This window comes from Acipenser ruthenus, chromosome 44 (assembly GCF_902713425.1).
Source record: "Acipenser ruthenus chromosome 44, fAciRut3.2 maternal haplotype, whole genome shotgun sequence".
Classification (NCBI taxonomy): Eukaryota; Metazoa; Chordata; class Actinopteri; order Acipenseriformes; family Acipenseridae; genus Acipenser; species Acipenser ruthenus.
The window spans coordinates 3,768,601-3,792,268 of NC_081232.1; the positions used below are offsets into that span (position 1 = coordinate 3,768,601).

The following is a 23,668-nucleotide window of genomic DNA, read 5'->3' on the forward strand; positions in this document are numbered from 1 at the left end:
AAACTAATTCTTAGAATATACAGCTGGTTTATGAGGGGGTCATAAACCTAGTCTTCAAGGGGACCAGAAGAGACCAGGCTCTAAGACTTCAGAGAGATCCAAAGAGTTAATGCCACTGGGATCAAAGGGTCTTAGGCAAAACGGAGAGATAGGAACAAGGAAGATGACAAAAACCAGATGTATGGACCTTTGTGGCACCAGGGGTCTGAAGAATGCACTGAGTTCAGAGGTCTTCACACTAGATCACACACACACACACACACACACACACACACTCACACTAAATGAAATATATGGTAACAGGATAATGAGTTGTACATTTTCTATTGGTTAAGTGTCAGAGAAAGAGGAGGAGAGAGACACCTATGCAGAAGGGTATTTAATGTCATGCAACAATTGTAAGAATGAGTATTCTGTTTGTCCTGTACCTGGGACCAGACTCCCTGCATATTTCAATAAACCTAACAACTGAGTGAAGAAAAGGACTCTGTGCATTTTCTTGAATCTACTTACTCACCATCCTTTTTTTTAAGTTACATCAAGGACAAAAGGAAATTTTGGAGGAATCACCCCCAGCTCACTAAACATAAAAGTCATGAAAGCAGCAATGCAATCGCCTGCGGCCACACCACCTTGAATAAGCCTGATCTCGTCTGATCTCAGAAGCTAAGCAATGTTGGGCATGGTTAGTACTTGGATGGGAGACCACCTGGGAATATCAAGTGCTGCAGGCATTACATTTTACAATTGAAATGTGTGGAGGACAAAAGAAAATTTTGGAGGAATCACCCCCAGCTCACTAAACATAAAAGTCATGAAAGCAGAAAAGCAATAGCCTGCGGCCACACCACCTTGAATAAGCCTGATCTCGTCTGATCTCAGAAACTAAGCAATGTTGGACTTGGTTAGTACTTGGATGGGAGACCACCTGGGAATATCAAGTGCTGCAGGCATTACATTTTTGTAATTACATTTTACAATTGAAATGTGTGGAGGACAAAAGGAAATTTTGGAGGAATCACCCCCAGCTCACTAAACATAAAAGTCATGAAAGCAGGAACGCAATCGCCTGCGGCTACACCACCTTGAATAAGCCTGATCTCGTCTGATCTCAGAAGCTATGCAATGTTGGGCTTGGTTAGTACTTGGATGGGAGACCACCTGGGAATATCAAGTGCTGCAGGCATTACATTTTACAATTGAAATGTGTGGAGGACAAAAGGAAATTTTGGAGGTATCACCCCCAGCTCACTAAACATAAAAGTCATGAAAGCAGAAATGCAATCGCCTGCGGCCACACCACCTTGAATAAGCCTGATCTCGCCTGATCTCAGACTAAGCAATGTTGGGCTTGGTTAGTACTTGGATGGGAGACCACCTGGGAATATCAAGTGCTGCAGGCATTACATTTTACAATTGAAATGTGTGGAGGACAAAAGGAAATTTTGGAGGAATCACCCCCAGCTCACTAAACATAAAAGTCATGAAAGCAGAACTGCAATCGCCTGCGGCCACACTGTGGTGGAATTTTCTGCATACAACCGAGCAGGCACTGGTCCCGTACTGAGGGAATGATTGAGACAGAGACAAGTTGGAGCAACTCATACTTTATTAGTCTGCAGACTGGAGCATTCAACAGAGTGTCACAGACTCTGCAAGCAACCGCAAAGAAAGCTCAAAATACACTAAGTCAAACAGTTCCTTATATAATCAGTTTTTGCACAGAGTTCATGACTTGTGGTAATTCTTATCTCCCTTAGTCAGCTCAAACCAACCTTGTGGTATTCTTGATACTGTTGTCTACCGACTTTTCTGATTGGTTGATTTTTCAAGTTGCTAGGGAGAGAGTGTCTATCAGGTCCCACAAAGTTGATTCTCGCAATACAAGAATATTAGCTAAGTGACTGGGGAGAAAAGAGGAATTATCGCTGTCTCAAAATATTATCATTTGAGACAGTGTCCTATTCTCATGTCGCTGACTCATGCACTTCTCTGAAAACAGGGCTGCTGACCCTTGGCCACATTCCAGTGTGTTAGTTCAACATTGTAAATCTAATACTTTGTTAACATCAAACTTCATATAATATCATTATTCAGGTTATACAAATCACAGAGATCACCCAAACATATTAGATTAGAACTCTTCGTGCGATTATACTATCATTCTTCTATCACAACACCACCTTGAATAAGCCTGATCTCGTCTGATCTCAGAAGCTAAGCAATGTTGGGCTTGGTTAGTACTTGGATGGGAGACCACCTGGGAATATCAAGTGCTGCAGGCATTACATTTTTGTAATTACATTTTACAATTGAAATGTGTGGAGGCCAAAAGGAAATTTTGGAGGAATCACCCCCAGCTCACTAAACATAAAAGTCATGAAAGCAGAAATGCAATCTCCTGCGGCCACACCACCTTGAATAAGCCTGATCTCGACTGATCTCAGAAGCTAAGCAATGTTGGGCTTGGTTAGTACTTGGATGGGAGACCACCTGGGAATATCAAGTGCTGCAGGCATTACATTTTTGTAATTACATTTTACAATTGAAATGTGTGGAGGACAAAAGGAAATTTTGGAGGAATCACCCCCAGCTCACTAAACATAAAAGTCATGAAAGCAGAAATGCAATCGCCTGCGGCCACACCACCTTGAATAAGCCTGATCTCGTCTGATCTCAGAAGCTAAGCAATGTTGGGCTTGATTAGTACTTGGATGGGAGACCACCTGGGAATATCAAGTGCTGCAGGCATTACATTTTACAATTGAAATGTGTGGAGGACAAAAGGAAATTTTGGAGGAATCACCCCCAGCTCACTAAACATAAAAGTCATGAAAGCAGAAATGCAATCGCCTGCGGCCACACCACCTTGAATAAGCCTGATCTCGTCTGATCTCAGAAACTAAGCAATGTTGGGCTTGGTTAGTACTTGGATGGGAGACCACCTGGGACTATCAAGTGCTGCAGGCATTACATTTTTGTAATTACATTTTACAATTGAAATGTGTGGAGGACAAAAGGAAATTTTGGAGGAATCACCCCCAGCTCACTAAACATAAAAGTCATGAAAGTAGAAATGCAATCGCCTGTGGCCACACCACCTTGAATAAGCCTGATCTCGTCTGATCTCAGAAGCTAAGCAATGTTGGGCTTGATTAGTACTTGGATGGGAGACCACCTGGGAATATCAAGTGCTGCAGGCATTACATTTTACAATTGAAATGTGTGGAGGACAAAAGGAAATTTTGGAGGAATCACCCCCAGCTCCCTAAACATAAAAGTCATGAAAGCAGAAATGCAACCGCCTGCGGCCACACCACCTTGAATAAGCCTGATCTCGTCTGATCTCAGAAGCTAAGCAATGTTGGGCTTGGTTAGTACTTGGATGGGAGACCACCTGGGAATATCAAGTGCTGCAGGCATTACATTTTACAATTGAAATGTGTGGAGGACAAAAGGAAATTTTGGAGGAATCACCCCCAGCTCACTAAACATAAAAGTCATGAAAGCAGAAATGCAATCGCCTGCGGCCACACCACCTTGAATAAGCCTGATCTCGTCTGATCTCAGAAGCTAAGCAATGTTGGGCTTGGTTAGTACTTGGATGGGAGACCACCTGGGAATATCAAGTGCTGCAGGCATTACATTTTACAATTGAAATGTGTGGAGGACAAAAGGAAATTTTGGAGGAATCACCCCCAGCTCACTAAACATAAAAGTCATGAAAGCAGAAATGCAATCGCCTGCGGCCACACCACCTTGAATAAGCCTGATCTCGTCTGATCTCAGAAGCTAAGCAATGTTGGGCTTGGTTAGTACTTGGATGGGAGACCACCTGGGAATATCAAGTGCTGCAGGCATTACATTTTTGTAATTACATTTTACAATTGAAATGTGTGGAGGACAAAAGGAAATTTTGGAGGAATCACCCCCAGCTCACTAAACATAAAAGTCATGAAAGCAGAAATGCAATCGCCTGCGGCCACACCACCTTGAATAAGCCTGATCTCGTCTGATCTCAGAAGCTAAGCAATGTTGGGCTTGGTTAGTACTTGGATGGGAGACCACCTGGGAATATCAAGTGCTGCAGGCATTACATTTTTGTAATTACATTTTACAATTGAAATGTGTGGAGGACAAAAGGAAATTTTGGAGGAATCACCCCCAGCTCACTAAACATAAAAGTCATGAAAGCAGAAAAGCAATCGCCTGCGGCCACACCACCTTGAATAAGCCTGATCTCAGAAGCTAAGCAATGTTGGGCTTGGTTAGTACTTGGATGGGAGACCACCTGGGAATATCAAGTGCTGCAGGCATTACATTTTTGTAATTACATTTTACAATTGAAATGTGTGGATGACAAAAGGAAATTTTGGAGGAATCACCCCCAGCTCACTAAACATAAAAGTCATGAAAGCAAAAAAGCAATCGCCTGCGGCCACACCACCTTGAATAAGCCTGATCTCAGAACCTAAGCAATGTTGGGCTTGGTTAGTACTTGGATGGGAGACCACCTGGGAATATCAAGTGCTGCAGGCATTACATTTTACAATTGAAATGTGTGGAGGACAAAAGGAAATTTTGGAGGAATCACCCCCAGCTCACTAAACATAAAAGTCATGAAAGCAGAAATGCAATCGCCTGCGGCCACACCACCTTGAATAAGCCTGATCTCAGAAGCTAAGCAATGTTGGGCTTGGTTAGTACTTGGATGGGAGACCACCTGGGAATATCAAGTGCTGCAGGCATTACATTTTTGTAATTACATTTTACAATTGAAATGTGTGGAGGACAAAAGGAAATTTTGGAGGAATCACCCCCAGCTCACTAAACATAAAAGTCATGAAAGCAGAAATGCAATCGCCTGCGGCCACACCACCTTGAATAAGCCTGATCTCGTCTGATCTCAGACGCTAAGCAATGTTGGGCTTGGTTAGTACTTGGATGGGAGACCACCTGGGAATATCAAGTGCTGCAGGCATTACATTTTTGTAATTACATTTTACAATTGAAATGTGTGGAGGACAAAAGGAAATTTTGGAGGAATCACCCCCAGCTCACTAAACATAAAAGTCATGAAAGCAGAAAAGCAATCGCCTGCGGCCACACCACCTTGAATAAGCCTGATCTCAGAAGCTAAGCAATGTTGGGCTTGGTTAGTACTTGGATGGGAGACCACCTGGGAATATCAAGTGCTGCAGGCATTACATTTTTGTAATTACATTTTACAATTGAAATGTGTGGAGGACAAAAGGAAATTTTGGAGGAATCACCCCCAGCTCACTAAACATAAAAGTCATGAAAGCAGAAATGCAATCGCCTGCGGCCACACCACCTTGAATAAGCCTGATCTCAGAAGCTAAGCAATGTTGGGCTTGGTTAGTACTTGGATGGGAGACCACCTGGGAATATCAAGTGCTGCAGGCATTACATTTTTGTAATTACATTTTACAATTGAAATGTGTGGAGGACAAAAGGAAATTTTGGAGGAATCACCCCCAGCTCACTAAACATAAAAGTCATGAAAGCAGAAAAGCAATCGCCTGCGGCCACACCACCTTGAATAAGCCTGATCTCAGAAGCTAAGCAATGTTGGGCTTGGTTAGTACTTGGATGGGAGACCACCTGGGAATATCAAGTGCTGCAGGCATTACATTTTACAATTGAAATGTGTGGAGGACAAAAGGAAATTTTGGAGGAATCACCCCCAGCTCACTAAACATAAAAGTCATGAAAGCAGAAATGCAATCGCCTGCGGCCACACCACCTTGAATAAGCCTGATCTCAGAAGCTAAGCAATGTTGGGCTTGGTTAGTACTTGGATGGGAGACCACCTGGGAATATCAAGTGCTGCAGGCATTACATTTTTGTAATTACATTTTACAATTGAAATGTGTGGAGGACAAAAGGAAATTTTGGAGGAATCACCCCCAGCTCACTAAACATAAAAGTCATGAAAGCAGAAATGCAATCGCCTGCGGCCACACCACCTTGAATAAGCCTGATCTCGTCTGATCTCAGACGCTAAGCAATGTTGGGCTTGGTTAGTACTTGGATGGGAGACCACCTGGGAATATCAAGTGCTGCAGGCATTACATTTTTGTAATTACATTTTACAATTGAAATGTGTGGAGGACAAAAGGAAATTTTAGAGGAATCACCCCCAGCTCACTAAACATAAAAGTCATGAAAGCAGAAAAGCAATCGCCTGCGGCCACACCACCTTGAATAAGCCTGATCTCAGAAGCTAAGCAATGTTGGGCTTGGTTAGTACTTGGATGGGAGACCACCTGGGAATATCAAGTGCTGCAGGCATTACATTTTTGTAATTACATTTTACAATTGAAATGTGTGGAGGACAAAAGGAAATTTTGGAGGAATCACCCCCAGCTCACTAAACATAAAAGTCATGAAAGCAGAAATGCAATCGCCTGCGGCCACACCACCTTGAATAAGCCTGATCTCAGAAGCAAAGCAATGTTGGGCTTGGTTAGTACTTGGATGGGAGACCACCTGGGAATATCAAGTGCTGCAGGCATTACATTTTTGTAATTACATTTAACAATTGAAATGTGTGGATGACAAAAGGAAATTTTGGAGGAATCACCCCCAGCTCACTAAACATAAAAGTCATGAAAGCAGAAAAGCAATCGCCTGCGGCCACACCACCTTGAATAAGCCTGATCTCAGAAGCTAAGCAATGTTGGGCTTGGTTAGTACTTGGATGGGAGACCACCTGGGAATATCAAGTGCTGCAGGCATTACATTTTACAATTGAAATGTGTGGAGGACAAAAGGAAATTTTGGAGGAATCACCCCCAGCTCACTAAACATAAAAGTCATGAAAGCAGAAATGCAATCGCCTGCGGCCACACCACCTTGAATAAGCCTGATCTCAGAAGCTAAGCAATGTTGGGCTTGGTTAGTACTTGGATGGGAGACCACCTGGGAATATCAAGTGCTGCAGGCATTACATTTTTGTAATTACATTTTACAATTGAAATGTGTGGAGGACAAAAGGAAATTTTGGAGGAATCACCCCCAGCTCACTAAACATAAAAGTCATGAAAGCAGAAATGCAATCGCCTGCGGCCACACCACCTTGAATAAGCCTGATCTCAGAAACTAAGCAATGTTGGGCTTGGTTAGTACTTGGATGGGAGACCACCTGGGAATATCAAGTGCTGCAGGCATTACATTTTTGTAATTACATTTTACAATTGAAATGTGTGGACAAAAGGAAATTTTGGAGGAATCACCCCCAGCTCACTAAACATAAAAGTCATGAAAGCAGAAAAGCAATCGCCTGCGGCCACACCACCTTGAATAAGCCTGATCTCAGAAGCTAAGCAATGTTGGGCTTGGTTAGTACTTGGATGGGAGACCACCTGGGAATATCAAGTGCTGCAGGCATTACATTTTTGTAATTACATTTTACAATTGAAATGTGTGGAGGACAAAAGGAAATTTTGGAGGAATCACCCCCAGCTCACTAAACATAAAAGTCATGAAAGCACAAATGCAATCGCCTGCGGCCACACCACCTTGAATAAGCCTGATCTCAGAAGCTAAGCAATGTTGGGCTTGGTTAGTACTTGGATGGGAGACCACCTGGGAATATCAAGTGCTGCAGGCATTACATTTTACAATTGAAATGTGTGGAGGACAAAAGGAAATTTTGGAGGAATCACCCCCAGCTCACTAAACATAAAAGTCATGAAAGCAGAAATGCAATCGCCTGCGGCCACACCACCTTGAATAAGCCTGATCTCAGAAGCTAAGCAATGTTGGGCTTGGTTAGTACTTGGATGGGAGACCACCTGGGAATATCAAGTGCTGCAGGCATTACATTTTTGTAATTACATTTTACAATTGAAATGTGTGGAGGACAAAAGGAAATTTTGGAGGAATCACCCCCAGCTCACTAAACATAAAAGTCATGAAAGCAGAAATGCAGTCGCCTGCGGCCACACCACCTTGAATAAGCCTGATCTCGTCTGATCTCAGAAGCTAAGCAATGTTGGGCTTGGTTAGTACTTGGATGGGAGACCACCTGGGAATATCAAGTGCTGCAGGCATTACATTTTACAATTGAAATGTGTGGACAAAAGGAAATTTTGGAGGAATCACCCCCAGCTCACTAAACATAAAAGTCATGAAAGCAGAAATGCAATCGCCTGCGGCCACACCACCTTGAATAAGCCTGATCTCGTCTGATCTCAGAAGCTAAGCAATGTTGGGCTTGGTTAGTACTTGGATGGGAGACCACCTGGGAATATCAAGTGCTGCAGGCATTACATTTTTGTAATTACATTTTACAATTGAAATGTGTGGAGGACAAAAGGAAATTTTGGAGGACTCACCCCCAGCTCACTAAACATAAAAGTCATGAAAGCAGAAATGCAATCGCCTGCGGCCACACCACCTTGAATAAGCCTGATCTAGTCTGATCTCTGAAGCTAAGCAATGTTGGGCTTGGTTAGTACTTGGATGGGAGACCACCTGGGAATATCAAGTGCTGCAGGCATTACATTTTTGTAATTACATTTTACAATTGAAATGTGTGGAGGACAAAAGGAAATTTTGGAGGAATCACCCCCAGCTCACTAAACATAAAAGTCATGAAAGCAGAAATGCAATCGCCTGCGGCCACACCACCTTGAATAAGCCTGATCTCGTCTGATCTCAGAAGCTAAGCAATGTTGGGCTTGGTTAGTACGTGGATGGGAGACCACCTGGGAATATCAAGTGCTGCAGGCATTACATTTTACAATTGAAATGTGAGGAGGACAAAAGGAAATTTTGGAGGAATCACCCCCAGCTCACTAAACATAAAAGTCATGAAAGCAGAAATGCAATCGCCTGCGGCCACACCACCTTGAATAAGCCTGATCTCGTCTGATCTCAGAAGCTAAGCAATGTTGGGCTTGGTTAGTACTTGGATGGGAGACCACCTGGGAATATCAAGTGCTGCAGGCATTACATTTTACAATTGAAATGTGTGGAGGACAAAAGGAAATTTTGGAGGAATCACCCCCAGCTCACTAAACATAAAAGTCATGAAAGCAGAAATGCAATCGCCTGCGGCCACACCACCTTGAATAAGCCTGATCTCGTCTGATCTCAGAAGCTAAGCAATGTTGGGCTTGGTTAGTACTTGGATGGGAGACCACCTGGGAATATCAAGTGCTGCAGGCATTACATTTTACAATTGAAATGTGTGGAGGATAAAAGGAAATTTTGGAGGAATCACCCCCAGCTCACTAAACATAAAAGTCATGAAAGCAGAAATGCAATCGCCTGCGGCCACACCACCTTGAATAAGCCTGATCTCGTCTGATCTCTGAAGCTAAGCAATGTTGGGCTTGGTTAGTACTTGGATGGGAGACCACCTGGGAATATCAAGTGCTGCAGGCATTACATTTTACAATTGAAATGTGTGGAGGACAAAAGGAAATTTTGGAGGACTCACCCCCAGCTCACTAAACATAAAAGTCATGAAAGCAGAAATGCAATCGCCTGCGGCCACACCACCTTGAATAAGCCTGATCTCGTCTGATCTCAGAAGCTAAGCAATGTTGGGCTTGGTTAGTACTTGGATGGGAGACCACCTGGGAATATCAAGTGCTGCAGGCATTACATTTTACAATTGAAATGTGTGGAGGCCAAAAGGAAATTTTGGAGGAATCACCCCCAGCTAACTAAACATAAAAGTTATGAAAGCAGAAATGCAATCGCCTGCGGCCACACCACCTTGAATAAGTCTGATCTCAGAAGCTAAGCAATGTTGGGCTTGGGTTAGTATTTGGATGGGAGAACACCTGGGAATATCAAGTGCTGCAGGCATTACATTTTACAATTGAAATGTGTGGTGGACAAAAGGAAATTTTGGAGGAATCACCCCCAGCTCACTAAACATAAAAGTCATGAAAGCAGAAATGCAATCGCTTGCGGCCAAACCACCTTGAATAAGCCTGATCTCGCCTGATCTCGTCTGATCTCAGAAGCTAAGCAATGTTGGGCTTGGATAGTACTTGGATGGGAGAACACCTGGGAATGTCAAGTGCTGCAGGCATTACATTTTTGTAATTACATTTTACAATTGAAATGTGTGGAGGACAAAAGGAAATTTTGGATTAATCACCCCCAGCTCACTAAACATAAAAGTCATGAAAGCAGAAATGCAATCGCCTGTGGCCACACCACCTTGAATAAGCCTGATCTCGTCTGATCTCAGAAGCTAAGCAATGTTGGGCTTGGTTAGTACTTGGATGGGAGACCACCTGGGAATATCAAGTGCTGCAGGCATTACATTTTTGTAATTACATTTTACAATTGAAATGTGTGGAGGACAAAAGGAAATTTTGGAGGAATCACCCCCAGCTCACTAAACATAAAAGTCGTGAAAGCAGAAATGCAATCGCCTGCGGCCACACCACCTTGAATAAGCCTGATCTCGTCTGATCTCAGCAGCTAAGCAATGTTGGGCTTGGTTAGTACTTGGATGGGAGACCACCTGCGAATATCAAGAGCTGCAGGCATTACATTTTTGTAATTACACTTTACAATTGAAATGTGTGGAGGACAAAAGGAAATTTTGGAGGAATCACCCCCAGCTCACTAAACATAAAAGTCATGAAAGCAGAAATGCAATCGCCTGCGGCCACACCACCTTGAATAAGTCTGATCTCAGAAGCTAAGCAATGTTAGGCTTGGTTAGTATTTGGATGGTAGACCACCTGGGTATATCAAGTGCTGCAGGCATTACATTTTACAGTTGAAATGTGTGGAGGACAAAAGGAAATTTTGGAGGAATCACCCCCAGCTCACTAAACACAAAAGTCATGAAAGCAGAAATGCAATCGCCTGCGGCCACACAAACTTGAATAAGCCTGATCTCGTCTGATCTCTGAAGCTAAGCAATGTTGGGCTTGGTTAGTACTTGGATGGGAGACCACCTGGGAATATCAAGTGCTGCAGGCATTACATTTTACAATTGAAATGTGTGGAGGACAAAAGGAAATTTTGGAGGACTCACCCCCAGCTCACTAAACATAAAAGTCATGAAAGCAGAAATGTAATCGCCTGCGGCCACACCACCTTGAATAAGCCTGATCTCGTCTGATCTCTGAAGCTAAGCAATGTTGGGCTTGGTTAGTACTTGGATGGGAGACCACCTGGGAATATCAAGTGCTGCAGGCATTACATTTTACAATTGAAATGTGTGGAGGACAAAAGGAAATTTTGGAGGACTCACCCCCAGCTCACTAAACATAAAAGTCATGAAAGCAGAAATGCAATCGCCTGCGGCCACACCACCTTGAATAAGCCTGATCTCGTCTGATCTCAGAAGCTAAGCAATGTTGGGCTTGGTTAGTACTTGGATGGGAGACCACCTGGGAATATCAAGTGCTGCAGGCATTACATTTTACAATTGAAATGTGTGGAGGACAAAAGGAAATTTTGGAGGAATCACCCCCAGCTCACTAAACATAAAAGTCATGAAAGCAGAAATGCAATCGCCTGCGGCCACACCACCTTGAATAAGCCTGATCTCGTCTGATCTCAGAAGCTAAGCAATGTTGGGTTTGGTTAGTACTTGGATGGGAGACCACCTGGGAATATCAAGTGCTGCAGGCATTACATTTTACAATTGAAATGTGTGGAGGACAAAAGGAAATTTTGGAGGAATCACCCCCAGCTCACTAAACATAAAAGTCATGAAAGCAGAAATGCAATCGCCTGCGGCCACACCACCTTGAATAAGCCTGATCTCGTCTGATCTCAGCAGCTAAGCAATGTTGGGCTTGGTTAGTACTTGGATGGGAGACCACCTGGGAATATCAAGTGCTGCAGGCATTACATTTTTGTAATTACATTTTACAATTGAAATGTGTGGAGGACAAAAGGAAATTTTGGAGGAATCACCCCCAGCTCACTAAACATAAAAGTCATGAAAGCAGAAATGCAATCGCCTGCGGCCACACCACCTTGAATAAGCCTGATCTCATCTGATCTCAGAAGCTAAGCAATGTTGGGCTTGGTTAGTACTTGGATGGGAGACCACCTGGGAATATCAAGTGCTGCAGGCATTATATTTTTGTAATTACATTTTACAATTGAAATGTGTGGAGGACAAAAGGAAATTTTGGAGGAATCACCCCCAGCTCACTAAACATAAAAGTCATGAAAGCAGAAATGCAATCGCCTGCGGCCACACCACCTTGAATAAGCCTGATCTCGCCTGATCTCAGAAGCTAAGCAATGTTGGGCTTGGTTAGTACTTGGATGGGAGACCACCTGGGAATATCAAGTGCTGCAGGCATTACATTTTACAATTGAAATGTGTGGAGGACAAAAGGAAATTTTGGAGGAATCACCCCCCGCTCACTAAACATAAAAGTCATGAAAGCAGAAATGCAACCGCCTGCGGCCACACCACCTTGAATAAGCCTGATCTCGTCTGATCTCAGAAGCTAAGCAATGTTGGGCTTGGTTAGTACTTGGATGGGAGACCACCTGGGAATATCAAGTGCTGCAGGCATTACATTTTACAATTGAAATGTGTGGAGGACAAAAGGAAATTTTGGAGGAATCACCCCCAGCTCACTAAACATAAAAGTCATGAATGCAGAAATGCAACCGCCTGCGGCCACACCACCTTGAATAAGTCTGATCTCAGAAGCTAAGCAATGTTGGGCTTGGTTAGTACTTGGATGGGAGACCACCTGGGAATATCAAGTGCTGCAGGCATTACATTTTTGTAATTACATTTTACAATTGAAATGTGTGGATGACAAAAGGAAATTTTGGAGGAATCACCCCCAGCTCACTAAACATAAAAGTCATGAAAGCAGAAAAGCAATCGCCTGCGGCCACACCACCTTGAATAAGCCTGATCTCAGAAGCTAAGCAATGTTGGGCTTGGTTAGTACTTGGATGGGAGACCACCTGGGAATATCAAGTGCTGCAGGCATTACATTTTACAATTGAAATGTGTGGAGGACAAAAGGAAATTTTGGAGGAATCACCCCCAGCTCACTAAACATAAAAGTCATGAAAGCAGAAATGCAATCGCCTGCGGCCACACCACCTTGAATAAGCCTGATCTCAGAAGCTAAGCAATGTTGGGCTTGGTTAGTACTTGGATGGGAGACCACCTGGGAATATCAAGTGCTGCAGGCATTGCATTTTTGTAATTACATTTTACAATTGAAATGTGTGGAGGACAAAAGGAAATTTTGGAGGAATCACCCCCAGCTCACTAAACATAAAAGTCATGAAAGCAGAAATGCAATTGCCTGCGGCCACACCACCTTGAATAAGCCTGATCTCAGAAACTAAGCAATGTTGGGCTTGGTTAGTACTTGGATGGGAGACCACCTGGGAATATCAAGTGCTGCAGGCATTACATTTTTGTAATTACATTTTACAATTGAAATGTGTGGATGACAAAAGGAAATTTTGGAGGAATCACCCCCAGCTCACTAAACATAAAAGTCATGAAAGCAGAAAAGCAATCGCCTGCGGCCACACCACCTTGAATAAGCCTGATCTCAGAAGCTAAGCAATGTTGGGCTTGGTTAGTGCTTGGATGGGAGACCACCTGGGAATATCAAGTGCTGCAGGCATTACATTTTACAATTGAAATGTGTGGAGGACAAAAGGAAATTTTGGAGGAATCACCCCCAGCTCACTAAACATAAAAGTCATGAAAGCAGAAATGCAATCGCCTGCGGCCACACCACCTTGAATAAGCCTGATCTCAGAAGCTAAGCAATGTTGGGCTTGGTTAGTACTTGGATGGGAGACCACCTGGGAATATCAAGTGCTGCAGGCATTACATTTTTGTAATTACATTTTACAATTGAAATGTGTGGAGGACAAAAGGAAATTTTGGAGGAATCACCCCCAGCTCACTAAACATAAAAGTCATGAAAGCAGAAATGCAATCGCCTGCGGCCACACCACCTTGAATAAGCCTGATCTCAGAAACTAAGCAATGTTGGGCTTGGTTAGTACTTGGATGGGAGACCACCTGGGAATATCAAGTGCTGCAGGCATTACATTTTTGTAATTACATTTTACAATTGAAATGTGTGGAGGACAAAAGGAAATTTTGGAGGAATCACCCCCAGCTCACTAAACATAAAAGTCATGAAAGCAGAAAAGCAATCGCCTGCGGCCACACCACCTTGAATAAGCCTGATCTCAGAAGCTAAGCAATGTTGGGCTTGGTTAGTACTTGGATGGGAGACCACCTGGGAATATCAAGTGCTGCAGGCATTACATTTTACAATTGAAATGTGTGGAGGACAAAAGGAAATTTTGGAGGAATCACCCCCAGCTCACTAAACATAAAAGTCATGAAAGCAGAAATGCAATCGCCTGCGGCCACACCACCTTGAATAAGGCTGATCTCCGAAGCTAAGCAATGTTGGGCTTGGTTAGTACTTGGATGGGAGACCACCTGGGAATATCAAGTGCTGCAGGCATTACATTTTTGTAATTACATTTTACAATTGAAATGTGTGGAGGACAAAAGGAAATTTTGGAGGAATCACCCCCAGCTCACTAAACATAAAAGTCATGAAAGCAGAAATGCAATCGCCTGCGGCCACACCACCTTGAATAAGCCTGATCTCGTCTGATCTCAGAAGCTAAGCAATGTTGGGCTTGGTTAGTACTTGGATGGGAGACCACCTGGGAATATCAAGTGCTGCAGGCATTACATTTTTGTAATTACATTTTACAATTGAAATGTGTGGAGGACAAAAGGAAATTTTGGAGGACTCACCCCCAGCTCACTAAACATAAAAGTCATGAAAGCAGAAATGCAATCGCCTGCGGCCACACCACCTTGAATAAGCCTGATCTCGTCTGATCTCTGAAGATAAGCAATGTTGGGCTTGGTTAGTACTTGGATGGGAGACCACCTGGGAATATCAAGTGCTGCAGGCATTACATTTTTGTAATTACATTTTACAATTGAAATGTGTGGAGGACAAAAGGAAATTTTGGAGGAATCACCCCCAGCTCACTAAACATAAAAGTCATGAAAGCAGAAATGCAATCGCCTGCGGCCACACCACCTTGAATAAGCCTGATCTCGTCTGATCTCAGAAGCTAAGCAATGTTGGGCTTGGTTAGTACGTGGATGGGAGACCACCTGGGAATATCAAGTGCTGCAGGCATTACATTTTACAATTGAAATGTGAGGAGGACAAAAGGAAATTTTGGAGGAATCACCCCCAGCTCACTAAACATAAAAGTCATGAAAGCAGAAATGCAATCGCCTGCGGCCACACCACCTTGAATAAGCCTGATCTCTCTGATCTCAGAAGCTAAGCAATGTTGGGCTTGGTTAGTACTTGGATGGGAGACCACCTGGGAATATCAAGTGCTGCAGGCATTACATTTTACAATTGAAATGTGTGGAGGACAAAAGGAAATTTTGGAGGAATCACCCCCAGCTCACTAAACATAAAAGTCATGAAAGCAGAAATGCAATCGCCTGCGGCCACACCACCTTGAATAAGCCTGATCTCAGAAGCTAAGCAATGTTGGGCTTGGTTAGTACTTGGATGGGAGACCACCTGGGAATATCAAGTGCTGCAGGCATTACATTTTACAATTGAAATGTGTGGAGGACAAAAGGAAATTTTGGAGGAATCACCCCCAGCTCACTAAACATAAAAGTCATGAAAGCAGAAATGCAATCGCCTGCGGCCACACCACCTTGAATAAGCCTGATCTCGTCTGATCTCTGAAGCTACGCAATGTTGGGCTTGGTTAGTACTTGGATGGGAGACCACCTGGGAATATCAAGTGCTGCAGGCATTACATTTTACAATTGAAATGTGTGGAGGACAAAAGGAAATTTTGGAGGACTCACCCCCATCTCACTAAACATAAAAGTCATGAAAGCAGAAATGCAATCGCCTGCGGCCACACCACCTTGAATAAGCCTGATCTCGTCTGATCTCAGAAGCTAAGCAATGTTGGGCTTGGTTAGTACTTGGATGGGAGACCACCTGGGAATATCAAGTGCTGCAGGCATTACATTTTACAATTGAAATGTGTGGATGACAAAAGGAAATTTTGGAGGAATCACCCCCAGCTCACTAAACATAAAAGTCATGAAAGCAGAAATGCAACCGCCTGTGGCCACACCACCTTGAATAAGCCTGATCTCGTCTGATCTCAGAAGCTAAGCAATGTTGGGCTTGGTTAGTACTTGGATGGAAGACCACCTTGGAATATCAAGTGCTGCAGGCATTACATTTTACAATTGAAATGTGTGGAGGACAAAAGGAAATTTTGGAGGAATCACCCCCAGCTCACTAAACATAAAAGTCGTGAAAGCAGAAATGCAGTCGCCTGCGGCCACATCACCTTGAATAAGCCTGATCTCATCTGATCTCAGAAACTAAGCAATGTTGGGCTTGGTTAGTACTTGGATGGGAGACCACCTGGGAATATCAAGTGCTGCAGGCATTACATTTTTGTAATTACATTTTACAATTGAAATGTGTGGAGGACTGTTGGAAAACATGGAACAAGTATTGAATAGCAGTTTGCTACGCATGAGGAATGACGGCTGTATTCATGTTTTTTTTCTGAAAAGTGATTTAACATTGGATAGAAAAAACTGTTAGTTCCAAAAATGCAAGCACTGCTGTGATAGATGAAAACTGGCTATATACTCTGGGTATATATATACTTGCACTGCATTGACTCCGAGCAAAACAAGAAATAATAGCAGCTTCATTGAGCAATGGATGGTAGCAGAGAGCTGAGAAAAACACCAAGTTAACGTATATTTAACTATACTTAAACAACTGCACATTAGAAGTAAATTGAAGGCAATATGGTAGAGAAGTTAAGATTCTTTTGTGTCAAAGCAAATGGCTGGCCAGCAGCACACGGCTGTACAAACAAGTCCTTTGACCTCCAGCCCTGACCTGAAAGAAGCTTGCCCTTTGGGGAGTCCACTGGGGTATAAAACTATTTCTTAGAATATACAGCTGGTTTATGAGAGGGTCATAAACCTAGTCTTCAAGGGGACCAGAAGAGACCAGGCTCTAAGACTTCAGAGAGATCCAAAGAGTTAATGCCACTGGGATCAAAGGGTCTTAGGCAAAACGGAGAGATAGGAACAAGGAAGATGACAAAAACCAGATGTATGGACCTTTGTGGCACCAGGGGTCTGAAGAATGCACTGAGTTCAGAGGTCTTCACACTAGATCACACACACACACACACACACACACACACACACACACACACACACACTAAATGAAATATATGGTAACAGGATAATGAGTTGTACATTTTCTATTGGTTAAGTGTCAGAGAAAGAGGAGGAGAGAGACACCTATGCAGAAGGGTATTTAATGCCATGCAACAATTGTAAGAATGAGTATTCTGTTTGTCCTGTACCTGGGACCAGACTCCCTGCATATTTCAATAAACCTAACAACTGAGTGAAGAAAAGGACTCTGTGCATTTTCATGAATCTACTTACTCACCATCCTTTTTTTTAAGTTACATCAAGGACAAAAGGAAATTTTGGAGGAATCACCCCCAGCTCACTAAACATAAAAGTCATGAAAGCAGAAATGCAATCGCCTGCGGCCACACCACCTTGAATAAGCCTGATCTCGTCTGATCTCAGAAGCTAAGCAATGTTGGGCACTTGGATGGGAGACCACCTGGGAATATCAAGTGCTGCAGGCATTACATTTTACAATTGAAATGTGTGGAGGACAAAAGGAAATTTTGGAGGAATCACCCCCAGCTCACTAAACATAAAAGTCATGAAAGCAGAAATGCAGTCGCCTGCGGCCACACCACCTTGAATAAGCCTGATCTCGTCTGATCTCAGAAGCTAAGCAATGTTGGGCTTGGTTAGTACTTGGATGGGAGACCACCTGGGAATATCAAGTGCTGCAGGCATTACATTTTACAATTGAAATGTGTGGAGGACAAAAGGAAATTTTGGTGGAATCAACCCCAGCTCAATAAACATAAAAGTCATGAAAGCAGAAATGCAATTGCCTGCGGCCACACCACCTTGAATAAGCCTGATCTCGTCTGATCTCAGAAGATAAGCAATGTTGGGCTTGGTTAGTACTTGGATGGGAGACCACCTGGGAATATCAAGTGCTGCAGGCATTACATTTTACAATTGAAATGTGTGGAGGACAAAAGGAAATTTTGGAGGAATCACCCCCAGCTCACTAAACATAAAAGTTATGAAAGCAGAAATGCAATCGCCTGAGGCCACACCACCTTGAATAAGTCTGATCTCAGAAGCTAAGCAATGTTGGGCTTGGGTTAGTATTTGGATGGGAGAACACCTGGGAATATCAAGTGCTGCAGGCATTACATTTTACAATTGAAATGTGTGGTGGACAAAAGGAAATTTTGGAGGAATCACCCCCAGCTCACTAAACATAAAAGTCATGAAAGCAGAAATGCAATCGCTTGCGGCCAAACCACCTTGAATAAGCCTGATCTCGCCTGATCTCGTCTGATCTCAGAAGCTAAGCAATGTTGGGCTTGGTTAGTACTTGGATGGGAGAACACCTGGGAATGTCAAGTGCTGCAGGCATTACATTTTTGTAATTACATTTTACAATTGAAATGTGTGGAGGACAAAAGGAAATTTTGGAGGAATCACCCCCAGCTCACTAAACATAAAAGTCATGAAAGCAGAAATGCAATCGCCTGTGGCCACACCACCTTGAATAAGCCTGATCTCGTCTGATCTCAGAAGCTAAGCAATGTTGGGCTTGGTTAGTACTTGGATGGGAGACCACCTGGGAATATCAAGTGCTGCAGGCATTACATTTTTGTAATTACATTTTACAATTGAAATGTGTGGAGGACAAAAGGAAATTTTGGAGGAATCACCCCCAGCTCACTAAACATAAAAGTCATGAAAGCAGAAATGCAATCGCCTGCGGCCACACCACCTTGAATAAGCCTGATCTCGTCTGATCTCAGCAGCTAAGCAATGTTGGGCTTGGTTAGTACTTGGATGGGAGACCACCTGCGAATATCAAGTGCTGCAGGCATTACATTTTTGTAATTACACTTTACAATTGAAATGTGTGGAGGACAAAAGGAAATTTTGGAGGAATCACCCCCAGCTCACTAAACATAAAAGTCATGAAAGCAGAAATGCAATCGCCTGCGGCCACACCACCTTGAATAAGTCTGATCTCAGAAGCTAAGCAATGTTAGGCTTGGTTAGTATTTGGATGGAAGACCACCTGGGTATATCAAGTGCTGCAGGCATTACATTTTACAGTTGAAATGTGTGGAGGACAAAAGGAAATTTTGGAGGAATCACCCCCAGCTCACTAAACACAAAAGTCATGAAAGCAGAAACGCAATCGCCTGCGGCCACACAACCTTGAATAAGCCTGATCTCGTCTGATCTCTGAAGCTAAGCAATGTTGGGCTTGGTTAGTACTTGGATGGGAGACCACCTGGGAATATCAAGTGCTGCAGGCATTACATTTTACAATTGAAATGTGTGGACGACAAAAGGAAATTTTGGAGGACTCACCCCCAGCTCACTAAACATAAAAGTCATGAAAGCAGAAATGCAATCGCCTGCGGCCACACCACCTTGAATAAGCCTGATCTCGTCTGATCTCTGAAGCTAAGCAATGTTGGGCTTGGTTAGTACTTGGATGGGAGACCACCTGGGAATATCAAGTGCTGCAGGCATTACATTTTACAATTGAAATGTGTGGAGGACAAAAGGAAATTTTGGAGGACTCACCCCCAGCTCACTAAACATAAAAGTCATGAAAGCAGAAATGCAATCGCCTGCGGCCACACCACCTTGAATAAGCCTGATCTCGTCTGATCTCAGAAGCTAAGCAATGTTGGGCTTGGTTAGTACTTGGATGGGAGACCACCTGGGAATATCAAGTGCTGCAGGCATTACATTTTACAATTGAAATGTGTGGAGGACAAAAGGAAATTTTGGAGGAATCACCCCCAGCTCACTAAACATAAAAGTCATGAAAGCAGAAATGCACTCGCCTGCGGCCACACCACCTTGAATAAGCCTGATCTCGTCTGATCTCAGAAGCTAAGCAATGTTGGGTTTGGTTAGTACTTGGATGGGAGACCACCTGGGAATATCAAGTGCTGCAGGCATTACATTTTACAATTGAAATGTGTGGACAAAAGGAAATTTTGGAGGAATCACCCCCAGCTCACTAAACATAAAAGTCATGAAAGCAGAAATGCAATCGCCTGCGGCCACACCACCTTGAATAAGCCTGATCTCGTCTGATCTCAGAAGCTAAGCAATGTTGGGCTTGGTTAGTACTTGGATGGGAGACCACCTGGGAATATCAAGTGCTGCAGGCATTACATTTTTGTAATTACATTTTACAATTGAAATGTGTGGAGGACAAAAGGAAATTTTGGAGGAATCACCCCCAGCTCACTAAACATAAAAGTCATGAAAGCAGAAATGCAATCGCCTGCGGCCACACCACCTTGAATAAGCCTGATCTCGTCTGATCTCAGAAGCTAAGCAATGTTGGGCTTGGTTAGTACTTGGATGGGAGACCACCTGGGAATATCAAGTGCTGCAGGCATTACATTTTACAATTGAAATGTGTGGAGGACAAAAGGAAATTTTGGAGGAATCACCCCCAGCTCACTAAACATAAAAGTCATGAAAGCAGAAATGCAACCGCCTGCGGCCACACCACCTTGAATAAGCCTGATCTCGTCTGATCTCAGAAGCTAAGCAATGTTGGGCTTGGTTAGTACTTGTATGGGAGACCACCTGGGAATATCAAGTGCTGCAGGCATTACATTTTACAATTGAAATGTGTGGAGGACAAAAGGAAATTTTGGAGGAATCACCCCCAGCTCACTAAACATAAAAGTCATGAATGCAGAAATGCAACCGCCTGCGGCCACACCACCTTGAATAAGTCTGATCTCAGAAGCTAAGCAATGTTGGGCTTGGTTAGTACTTGGATGGGAGACCACCTGGGAATATCAAGTGCTGCAGGCATTACATTTTACAATTGAAATGTGTGGAGGACAAAAGGAAATTTTGGAGGAATCACCCCCAGCTCACTAAACATAAAAGTCATGAAAGCAGAAATGCAACCGCCTGTGGCCACACCACCTTGAATAAGCCTGATCTCGTCTGATCTCAGAAGCTAAGCAATGTTGGGCTTGGTTAGTACTTGGGTGGGAGACCACCTGGGAATATCAAGTGCTGCAGGCATTACATTTTTGTAATTACATTTTACAACTGAAATGTGTGGAGGACTGTTGGAAAACATGGAACAAGTATTGAATAGCAGTTTGCTACGCATGAGGAATGACGGCTGTATTCATGTTTTTTTTCTGAAAAGTGATTTAACATTGGATAGAAAAAACTGTTAGTTCCAAAAATGCAAGCACTGCTGTGATAGATGAAAACTGGCTATATACTCTGGGTATATATATACTTGCACTGCATTGACTCCGAGCAAAACAAGAAATAATAGCAGCTTCATTGAGCAATGGATGGTAGCAGAGAGCTGAGAAAAACACCAAGTTAACGTATATTTAACTATACTTAAACAACTGCACATTAGAAGTAAATTGAAGGCAATATGGTAGAGAAGTTAAGATTCTTTTGTGTCAAAGCAAATGGCTGGCCAGCAGCACACGGCTGTACAAACAAGTCCTTTGACCTCCAGCCCTGACCTGAAAGAAGCTTGCCCTTTGGGGAGTCCACTGGGGTATAAAACTATTTCTTAGAATATACAGCTGGTTTATGAGAGGGTCATAAACCTAGTCTTCAAGGGGACCAGAAGAGACCAGGCTCTAAGACTTCAGAGAGATCCAAAGAGTTAATGCCACTGGGATCAAAGGGTCTTAGGCAAAACGGAGAGATAGGAACAAGGAAGATGACAAAAACCAGATGTATGGACCTTTGTGGCACCAGGGGTCTGAAGAATGCACTGAGTTCAGAGGTCTTCACACTAGATCACACACACACACACACACACACACACACACACACACACACTCACACTAAATGAAATATATGGTAACAGGATAATGAGTTGTACATTTTCTATTGGTTAAGTGTCAGAGAAAGAGGAGGAGAGAGACACCTATGCAGAAGGGTATTTAATGTCATGCAACAATTGTAAGAATGAGTATTCTGTTTGTCCTGTACCTGGGACCAGACTCCCTGCATATTTCAATAAACCTAACAACTGAGTGAAGAAAAGGACTCTGTGCATTTTCTTGAATCTACTTACTCACCATCCTTTTTTTTAAGTTACATCAAGGACAAAAGGAAATTTTGGAGGAATCACCCCCAGCTCACTAAACATAAAAGTCATGAAAGCAGAAATGCAATCGCCTGCGGCCCCACCACCTTGAATAAGCCTGATCTCGTCTGATCTCAGAAGCTAAGCAATGTTGGGCATGGTTAGTACTTGGATGGGAGACCACCTGGGAATATCAAGTGCTGCAGGCATTACATTTTACAATTGAAATGTGTGGAGGACAAAAGAAAATTTTGGAGGAATCACCCCCAGCTCACTAAACATAAAAGTCATGAAAGCAGAAAAGCAATAGCCTGCGGCCACACCACCTTGAATAAGCCTGATCTCGTCTGATCTCAGAAACTAAGCAATGTTGGACTTGGTTAGTACTTGGATGGGAGACCACCTGGGAATATCAAGTGCTGCAGGCATTACATTTTACAATTGAAATGTGTGGAGGACAAAAGGAAATTTTGGAGGAATCACCCCCAGCTCACTAAACATAAAAGTCATGAAAGCAGAACTGCAATCGCCTGCGGCCACACTGTGGTGGAATTTTCTGCATACAACCGAGCAGGCACTGGTCCCGTACTGAGGGAATGATTGAGACAGAGACAAGTTGGAGCAACTCATACTTTATTAGTCTGCAGACTGGAGCATTCAACAGAGTGTCACAGACTCTGCAAGCAACCGCAAAGAAAGCTCAAAATACACTAAGTCAAACAGTTCCTTATATAATCAGTTTTTGCACAGAGTTCATGACTTGTGGTAATTCTTATCTCCCTTAGTCAGCTCAAACCAACCTTGTGGTATTCTTGATACTGTTGTCTACCGACTTTTCTGATTGGTTGATTTTTCAAGTTGCTAGGGAGAGAGTGTCTATCAGGTCCCACAAAGTTGATTCTCGCAATACAAGAATATTAGCTAAGTGACTGGGGAGAAAAGAGGAATTATCGCTGTCTCAAAATATTATCATTTGAGACAGTGTCCTATTCTCATGTCGCTGACTCATGCACTTCTCTGAAAACAGGGCTGCTGACCCTTGGCCACATTCCAGTGTGTTAGTTCAACATTGTAAATCTAATACTTTGTTAACATCAAACTTCATATAATATCATTATTCAGGTTATACAAATCACAGAGATCACCCAAACATATTAGATTAGAACTCTTCGTGCGATTATACTATCATTCTTCTATCACAACACCACCTTGAATAAGCCTGATCTCGTCTGATCTCAGAAGCTAAGCAATGTTGGGCTTGGTTAGTACTTGGATGGGAGACCACCTGGGAATATCAAGTGCTGCAGGCATTACATTTTTGTAATTACATTTTACAATTGAAATGTGTG

At 43.1% G+C, this 23,668-nt stretch overlaps 47 non-coding genes and 37 pseudogenes across 47 annotated transcripts; all 84 read left to right on the forward strand.

Moving 5' to 3' along the window:
- The first annotated feature begins 615 nt into the window (after window positions 1–615).
- On the forward strand, window positions 616–734 carry LOC131711462 (5S ribosomal RNA). The gene has a single exon (XR_009313345.1). It is a non-coding gene; the product is annotated as a 5S ribosomal RNA (ribosomal RNA).
- Window positions 735–834: 100 nt separating this feature from the next.
- LOC131711133 (5S ribosomal RNA) lies at window positions 835–953 on the forward strand. The gene has a single exon (XR_009313015.1). It is a non-coding gene; the product is annotated as a 5S ribosomal RNA (ribosomal RNA).
- Window positions 954–1,067: 114 nt separating this feature from the next.
- On the forward strand, window positions 1,068–1,186 carry LOC131713016 (5S ribosomal RNA). Its single transcript, XR_009314903.1, has one exon. It is a non-coding gene; the product is annotated as a 5S ribosomal RNA (ribosomal RNA).
- Window positions 1,187–1,286: 100 nt separating this feature from the next.
- LOC131714186 (5S ribosomal RNA) lies at window positions 1,287–1,403 on the forward strand (annotated as a pseudogene).
- Window positions 1,404–2,166: 763 nt separating this feature from the next.
- LOC131716169 (5S ribosomal RNA) lies at window positions 2,167–2,285 on the forward strand (annotated as a pseudogene).
- A 114-nt stretch (window positions 2,286–2,399) lies between these two features.
- On the forward strand, window positions 2,400–2,518 carry LOC131712895 (5S ribosomal RNA). The gene has a single exon (XR_009314782.1). It is a non-coding gene; the product is annotated as a 5S ribosomal RNA (ribosomal RNA).
- A 114-nt stretch (window positions 2,519–2,632) lies between these two features.
- On the forward strand, window positions 2,633–2,751 carry LOC131716842 (5S ribosomal RNA). Its single transcript, XR_009315727.1, has one exon. It is a non-coding gene; the product is annotated as a 5S ribosomal RNA (ribosomal RNA).
- A 100-nt stretch (window positions 2,752–2,851) lies between these two features.
- On the forward strand, window positions 2,852–2,970 carry LOC131712984 (5S ribosomal RNA). The gene has a single exon (XR_009314871.1). It is a non-coding gene; the product is annotated as a 5S ribosomal RNA (ribosomal RNA).
- Window positions 2,971–3,084: 114 nt separating this feature from the next.
- LOC131720597 (5S ribosomal RNA) lies at window positions 3,085–3,203 on the forward strand. The gene has a single exon (XR_009319494.1). It is a non-coding gene; the product is annotated as a 5S ribosomal RNA (ribosomal RNA).
- Window positions 3,204–3,303: 100 nt separating this feature from the next.
- Window positions 3,304–3,422, forward strand: LOC131716718 (5S ribosomal RNA). Its single transcript, XR_009315603.1, has one exon. It is a non-coding gene; the product is annotated as a 5S ribosomal RNA (ribosomal RNA).
- A 100-nt stretch (window positions 3,423–3,522) lies between these two features.
- LOC131716719 (5S ribosomal RNA) lies at window positions 3,523–3,641 on the forward strand. The gene has a single exon (XR_009315604.1). It is a non-coding gene; the product is annotated as a 5S ribosomal RNA (ribosomal RNA).
- Window positions 3,642–3,741: 100 nt separating this feature from the next.
- On the forward strand, window positions 3,742–3,860 carry LOC131716721 (5S ribosomal RNA). Its single transcript, XR_009315606.1, has one exon. It is a non-coding gene; the product is annotated as a 5S ribosomal RNA (ribosomal RNA).
- A 114-nt stretch (window positions 3,861–3,974) lies between these two features.
- On the forward strand, window positions 3,975–4,093 carry LOC131716722 (5S ribosomal RNA). The gene has a single exon (XR_009315607.1). It is a non-coding gene; the product is annotated as a 5S ribosomal RNA (ribosomal RNA).
- Window positions 4,094–4,207: 114 nt separating this feature from the next.
- LOC131714701 (5S ribosomal RNA) lies at window positions 4,208–4,316 on the forward strand (annotated as a pseudogene).
- A 114-nt stretch (window positions 4,317–4,430) lies between these two features.
- On the forward strand, window positions 4,431–4,539 carry LOC131715359 (5S ribosomal RNA; annotated as a pseudogene).
- Window positions 4,540–4,639: 100 nt separating this feature from the next.
- LOC131714703 (5S ribosomal RNA) lies at window positions 4,640–4,748 on the forward strand (annotated as a pseudogene).
- Window positions 4,749–4,862: 114 nt separating this feature from the next.
- Window positions 4,863–4,981, forward strand: LOC131710924 (5S ribosomal RNA). The gene has a single exon (XR_009312806.1). It is a non-coding gene; the product is annotated as a 5S ribosomal RNA (ribosomal RNA).
- Window positions 4,982–5,095: 114 nt separating this feature from the next.
- Window positions 5,096–5,204, forward strand: LOC131714704 (5S ribosomal RNA; annotated as a pseudogene).
- A 114-nt stretch (window positions 5,205–5,318) lies between these two features.
- LOC131714705 (5S ribosomal RNA) lies at window positions 5,319–5,427 on the forward strand (annotated as a pseudogene).
- A 114-nt stretch (window positions 5,428–5,541) lies between these two features.
- LOC131714706 (5S ribosomal RNA) lies at window positions 5,542–5,650 on the forward strand (annotated as a pseudogene).
- Window positions 5,651–5,750: 100 nt separating this feature from the next.
- On the forward strand, window positions 5,751–5,859 carry LOC131714707 (5S ribosomal RNA; annotated as a pseudogene).
- A 114-nt stretch (window positions 5,860–5,973) lies between these two features.
- Window positions 5,974–6,092, forward strand: LOC131710925 (5S ribosomal RNA). Its single transcript, XR_009312807.1, has one exon. It is a non-coding gene; the product is annotated as a 5S ribosomal RNA (ribosomal RNA).
- A 114-nt stretch (window positions 6,093–6,206) lies between these two features.
- Window positions 6,207–6,315, forward strand: LOC131714708 (5S ribosomal RNA; annotated as a pseudogene).
- A 114-nt stretch (window positions 6,316–6,429) lies between these two features.
- On the forward strand, window positions 6,430–6,538 carry LOC131715570 (5S ribosomal RNA; annotated as a pseudogene).
- Window positions 6,539–6,652: 114 nt separating this feature from the next.
- On the forward strand, window positions 6,653–6,761 carry LOC131714709 (5S ribosomal RNA; annotated as a pseudogene).
- Window positions 6,762–6,861: 100 nt separating this feature from the next.
- Window positions 6,862–6,970, forward strand: LOC131714710 (5S ribosomal RNA; annotated as a pseudogene).
- Window positions 6,971–7,084: 114 nt separating this feature from the next.
- Window positions 7,085–7,193, forward strand: LOC131715340 (5S ribosomal RNA; annotated as a pseudogene).
- A 111-nt stretch (window positions 7,194–7,304) lies between these two features.
- LOC131714711 (5S ribosomal RNA) lies at window positions 7,305–7,413 on the forward strand (annotated as a pseudogene).
- A 114-nt stretch (window positions 7,414–7,527) lies between these two features.
- On the forward strand, window positions 7,528–7,636 carry LOC131714712 (5S ribosomal RNA; annotated as a pseudogene).
- Window positions 7,637–7,736: 100 nt separating this feature from the next.
- LOC131714714 (5S ribosomal RNA) lies at window positions 7,737–7,845 on the forward strand (annotated as a pseudogene).
- Window positions 7,846–7,959: 114 nt separating this feature from the next.
- LOC131716723 (5S ribosomal RNA) lies at window positions 7,960–8,078 on the forward strand. The gene has a single exon (XR_009315608.1). It is a non-coding gene; the product is annotated as a 5S ribosomal RNA (ribosomal RNA).
- A 97-nt stretch (window positions 8,079–8,175) lies between these two features.
- LOC131716724 (5S ribosomal RNA) lies at window positions 8,176–8,294 on the forward strand. The gene has a single exon (XR_009315609.1). It is a non-coding gene; the product is annotated as a 5S ribosomal RNA (ribosomal RNA).
- Window positions 8,295–8,408: 114 nt separating this feature from the next.
- LOC131713413 (5S ribosomal RNA) lies at window positions 8,409–8,527 on the forward strand (annotated as a pseudogene).
- A 114-nt stretch (window positions 8,528–8,641) lies between these two features.
- Window positions 8,642–8,760, forward strand: LOC131711644 (5S ribosomal RNA). Its single transcript, XR_009313530.1, has one exon. It is a non-coding gene; the product is annotated as a 5S ribosomal RNA (ribosomal RNA).
- A 100-nt stretch (window positions 8,761–8,860) lies between these two features.
- Window positions 8,861–8,979, forward strand: LOC131716725 (5S ribosomal RNA). Its single transcript, XR_009315610.1, has one exon. It is a non-coding gene; the product is annotated as a 5S ribosomal RNA (ribosomal RNA).
- A 100-nt stretch (window positions 8,980–9,079) lies between these two features.
- On the forward strand, window positions 9,080–9,198 carry LOC131716726 (5S ribosomal RNA). Its single transcript, XR_009315611.1, has one exon. It is a non-coding gene; the product is annotated as a 5S ribosomal RNA (ribosomal RNA).
- Window positions 9,199–9,298: 100 nt separating this feature from the next.
- Window positions 9,299–9,417, forward strand: LOC131711111 (5S ribosomal RNA). The gene has a single exon (XR_009312993.1). It is a non-coding gene; the product is annotated as a 5S ribosomal RNA (ribosomal RNA).
- Window positions 9,418–9,517: 100 nt separating this feature from the next.
- LOC131716727 (5S ribosomal RNA) lies at window positions 9,518–9,636 on the forward strand. Its single transcript, XR_009315612.1, has one exon. It is a non-coding gene; the product is annotated as a 5S ribosomal RNA (ribosomal RNA).
- Window positions 9,637–9,946: 310 nt separating this feature from the next.
- On the forward strand, window positions 9,947–10,075 carry LOC131715474 (5S ribosomal RNA; annotated as a pseudogene).
- Window positions 10,076–10,189: 114 nt separating this feature from the next.
- Window positions 10,190–10,308, forward strand: LOC131710125 (5S ribosomal RNA). Its single transcript, XR_009311994.1, has one exon. It is a non-coding gene; the product is annotated as a 5S ribosomal RNA (ribosomal RNA).
- A 114-nt stretch (window positions 10,309–10,422) lies between these two features.
- Window positions 10,423–10,541, forward strand: LOC131713108 (5S ribosomal RNA). Its single transcript, XR_009314996.1, has one exon. It is a non-coding gene; the product is annotated as a 5S ribosomal RNA (ribosomal RNA).
- A 323-nt stretch (window positions 10,542–10,864) lies between these two features.
- Window positions 10,865–10,983, forward strand: LOC131714206 (5S ribosomal RNA; annotated as a pseudogene).
- Window positions 10,984–11,083: 100 nt separating this feature from the next.
- On the forward strand, window positions 11,084–11,202 carry LOC131711112 (5S ribosomal RNA). The gene has a single exon (XR_009312994.1). It is a non-coding gene; the product is annotated as a 5S ribosomal RNA (ribosomal RNA).
- Window positions 11,203–11,302: 100 nt separating this feature from the next.
- On the forward strand, window positions 11,303–11,421 carry LOC131716728 (5S ribosomal RNA). Its single transcript, XR_009315613.1, has one exon. It is a non-coding gene; the product is annotated as a 5S ribosomal RNA (ribosomal RNA).
- A 100-nt stretch (window positions 11,422–11,521) lies between these two features.
- Window positions 11,522–11,640, forward strand: LOC131711211 (5S ribosomal RNA). The gene has a single exon (XR_009313094.1). It is a non-coding gene; the product is annotated as a 5S ribosomal RNA (ribosomal RNA).
- A 100-nt stretch (window positions 11,641–11,740) lies between these two features.
- LOC131710220 (5S ribosomal RNA) lies at window positions 11,741–11,859 on the forward strand. The gene has a single exon (XR_009312090.1). It is a non-coding gene; the product is annotated as a 5S ribosomal RNA (ribosomal RNA).
- Window positions 11,860–11,973: 114 nt separating this feature from the next.
- Window positions 11,974–12,092, forward strand: LOC131717621 (5S ribosomal RNA). Its single transcript, XR_009316510.1, has one exon. It is a non-coding gene; the product is annotated as a 5S ribosomal RNA (ribosomal RNA).
- Window positions 12,093–12,206: 114 nt separating this feature from the next.
- On the forward strand, window positions 12,207–12,325 carry LOC131711572 (5S ribosomal RNA). The gene has a single exon (XR_009313458.1). It is a non-coding gene; the product is annotated as a 5S ribosomal RNA (ribosomal RNA).
- A 100-nt stretch (window positions 12,326–12,425) lies between these two features.
- LOC131716729 (5S ribosomal RNA) lies at window positions 12,426–12,544 on the forward strand. The gene has a single exon (XR_009315614.1). It is a non-coding gene; the product is annotated as a 5S ribosomal RNA (ribosomal RNA).
- A 100-nt stretch (window positions 12,545–12,644) lies between these two features.
- LOC131715753 (5S ribosomal RNA) lies at window positions 12,645–12,753 on the forward strand (annotated as a pseudogene).
- Window positions 12,754–12,867: 114 nt separating this feature from the next.
- LOC131714715 (5S ribosomal RNA) lies at window positions 12,868–12,976 on the forward strand (annotated as a pseudogene).
- Window positions 12,977–13,076: 100 nt separating this feature from the next.
- LOC131714716 (5S ribosomal RNA) lies at window positions 13,077–13,185 on the forward strand (annotated as a pseudogene).
- Window positions 13,186–13,299: 114 nt separating this feature from the next.
- LOC131715341 (5S ribosomal RNA) lies at window positions 13,300–13,408 on the forward strand (annotated as a pseudogene).
- A 114-nt stretch (window positions 13,409–13,522) lies between these two features.
- Window positions 13,523–13,631, forward strand: LOC131716052 (5S ribosomal RNA; annotated as a pseudogene).
- A 100-nt stretch (window positions 13,632–13,731) lies between these two features.
- LOC131714717 (5S ribosomal RNA) lies at window positions 13,732–13,840 on the forward strand (annotated as a pseudogene).
- Window positions 13,841–13,954: 114 nt separating this feature from the next.
- Window positions 13,955–14,063, forward strand: LOC131715343 (5S ribosomal RNA; annotated as a pseudogene).
- A 114-nt stretch (window positions 14,064–14,177) lies between these two features.
- On the forward strand, window positions 14,178–14,286 carry LOC131714718 (5S ribosomal RNA; annotated as a pseudogene).
- A 100-nt stretch (window positions 14,287–14,386) lies between these two features.
- On the forward strand, window positions 14,387–14,495 carry LOC131716412 (5S ribosomal RNA; annotated as a pseudogene).
- A 114-nt stretch (window positions 14,496–14,609) lies between these two features.
- On the forward strand, window positions 14,610–14,728 carry LOC131716730 (5S ribosomal RNA). Its single transcript, XR_009315615.1, has one exon. It is a non-coding gene; the product is annotated as a 5S ribosomal RNA (ribosomal RNA).
- Window positions 14,729–14,842: 114 nt separating this feature from the next.
- LOC131711926 (5S ribosomal RNA) lies at window positions 14,843–14,961 on the forward strand. Its single transcript, XR_009313815.1, has one exon. It is a non-coding gene; the product is annotated as a 5S ribosomal RNA (ribosomal RNA).
- Window positions 14,962–15,075: 114 nt separating this feature from the next.
- Window positions 15,076–15,194, forward strand: LOC131711645 (5S ribosomal RNA). Its single transcript, XR_009313531.1, has one exon. It is a non-coding gene; the product is annotated as a 5S ribosomal RNA (ribosomal RNA).
- A 100-nt stretch (window positions 15,195–15,294) lies between these two features.
- LOC131713527 (5S ribosomal RNA) lies at window positions 15,295–15,412 on the forward strand (annotated as a pseudogene).
- A 100-nt stretch (window positions 15,413–15,512) lies between these two features.
- LOC131714719 (5S ribosomal RNA) lies at window positions 15,513–15,621 on the forward strand (annotated as a pseudogene).
- A 100-nt stretch (window positions 15,622–15,721) lies between these two features.
- Window positions 15,722–15,840, forward strand: LOC131713497 (5S ribosomal RNA; annotated as a pseudogene).
- A 100-nt stretch (window positions 15,841–15,940) lies between these two features.
- LOC131716732 (5S ribosomal RNA) lies at window positions 15,941–16,059 on the forward strand. Its single transcript, XR_009315617.1, has one exon. It is a non-coding gene; the product is annotated as a 5S ribosomal RNA (ribosomal RNA).
- A 100-nt stretch (window positions 16,060–16,159) lies between these two features.
- LOC131713228 (5S ribosomal RNA) lies at window positions 16,160–16,278 on the forward strand (annotated as a pseudogene).
- A 100-nt stretch (window positions 16,279–16,378) lies between these two features.
- On the forward strand, window positions 16,379–16,497 carry LOC131710647 (5S ribosomal RNA). Its single transcript, XR_009312529.1, has one exon. It is a non-coding gene; the product is annotated as a 5S ribosomal RNA (ribosomal RNA).
- Window positions 16,498–17,839: 1,342 nt separating this feature from the next.
- LOC131716733 (5S ribosomal RNA) lies at window positions 17,840–17,958 on the forward strand. Its single transcript, XR_009315618.1, has one exon. It is a non-coding gene; the product is annotated as a 5S ribosomal RNA (ribosomal RNA).
- A 100-nt stretch (window positions 17,959–18,058) lies between these two features.
- LOC131709805 (5S ribosomal RNA) lies at window positions 18,059–18,177 on the forward strand. The gene has a single exon (XR_009311668.1). It is a non-coding gene; the product is annotated as a 5S ribosomal RNA (ribosomal RNA).
- Window positions 18,178–18,487: 310 nt separating this feature from the next.
- LOC131715385 (5S ribosomal RNA) lies at window positions 18,488–18,616 on the forward strand (annotated as a pseudogene).
- A 114-nt stretch (window positions 18,617–18,730) lies between these two features.
- Window positions 18,731–18,849, forward strand: LOC131710127 (5S ribosomal RNA). Its single transcript, XR_009311996.1, has one exon. It is a non-coding gene; the product is annotated as a 5S ribosomal RNA (ribosomal RNA).
- Window positions 18,850–18,963: 114 nt separating this feature from the next.
- On the forward strand, window positions 18,964–19,082 carry LOC131711915 (5S ribosomal RNA). Its single transcript, XR_009313804.1, has one exon. It is a non-coding gene; the product is annotated as a 5S ribosomal RNA (ribosomal RNA).
- A 323-nt stretch (window positions 19,083–19,405) lies between these two features.
- LOC131713583 (5S ribosomal RNA) lies at window positions 19,406–19,524 on the forward strand (annotated as a pseudogene).
- Window positions 19,525–19,624: 100 nt separating this feature from the next.
- LOC131711113 (5S ribosomal RNA) lies at window positions 19,625–19,743 on the forward strand. The gene has a single exon (XR_009312995.1). It is a non-coding gene; the product is annotated as a 5S ribosomal RNA (ribosomal RNA).
- Window positions 19,744–19,843: 100 nt separating this feature from the next.
- On the forward strand, window positions 19,844–19,962 carry LOC131716734 (5S ribosomal RNA). Its single transcript, XR_009315619.1, has one exon. It is a non-coding gene; the product is annotated as a 5S ribosomal RNA (ribosomal RNA).
- Window positions 19,963–20,062: 100 nt separating this feature from the next.
- LOC131711212 (5S ribosomal RNA) lies at window positions 20,063–20,181 on the forward strand. The gene has a single exon (XR_009313095.1). It is a non-coding gene; the product is annotated as a 5S ribosomal RNA (ribosomal RNA).
- A 97-nt stretch (window positions 20,182–20,278) lies between these two features.
- Window positions 20,279–20,397, forward strand: LOC131716735 (5S ribosomal RNA). The gene has a single exon (XR_009315620.1). It is a non-coding gene; the product is annotated as a 5S ribosomal RNA (ribosomal RNA).
- Window positions 20,398–20,511: 114 nt separating this feature from the next.
- LOC131716736 (5S ribosomal RNA) lies at window positions 20,512–20,630 on the forward strand. Its single transcript, XR_009315621.1, has one exon. It is a non-coding gene; the product is annotated as a 5S ribosomal RNA (ribosomal RNA).
- Window positions 20,631–20,730: 100 nt separating this feature from the next.
- On the forward strand, window positions 20,731–20,849 carry LOC131710785 (5S ribosomal RNA). Its single transcript, XR_009312667.1, has one exon. It is a non-coding gene; the product is annotated as a 5S ribosomal RNA (ribosomal RNA).
- Window positions 20,850–20,949: 100 nt separating this feature from the next.
- On the forward strand, window positions 20,950–21,058 carry LOC131715754 (5S ribosomal RNA; annotated as a pseudogene).
- Window positions 21,059–21,158: 100 nt separating this feature from the next.
- Window positions 21,159–21,277, forward strand: LOC131710480 (5S ribosomal RNA). Its single transcript, XR_009312352.1, has one exon. It is a non-coding gene; the product is annotated as a 5S ribosomal RNA (ribosomal RNA).
- Window positions 21,278–22,409: 1,132 nt separating this feature from the next.
- Window positions 22,410–22,528, forward strand: LOC131713114 (5S ribosomal RNA). Its single transcript, XR_009315002.1, has one exon. It is a non-coding gene; the product is annotated as a 5S ribosomal RNA (ribosomal RNA).
- A 100-nt stretch (window positions 22,529–22,628) lies between these two features.
- On the forward strand, window positions 22,629–22,747 carry LOC131711134 (5S ribosomal RNA). The gene has a single exon (XR_009313016.1). It is a non-coding gene; the product is annotated as a 5S ribosomal RNA (ribosomal RNA).
- Window positions 22,748–23,510: 763 nt separating this feature from the next.
- Window positions 23,511–23,629, forward strand: LOC131716170 (5S ribosomal RNA; annotated as a pseudogene).
- The last annotated feature ends 39 nt before the right edge of the window (window positions 23,630–23,668 follow it).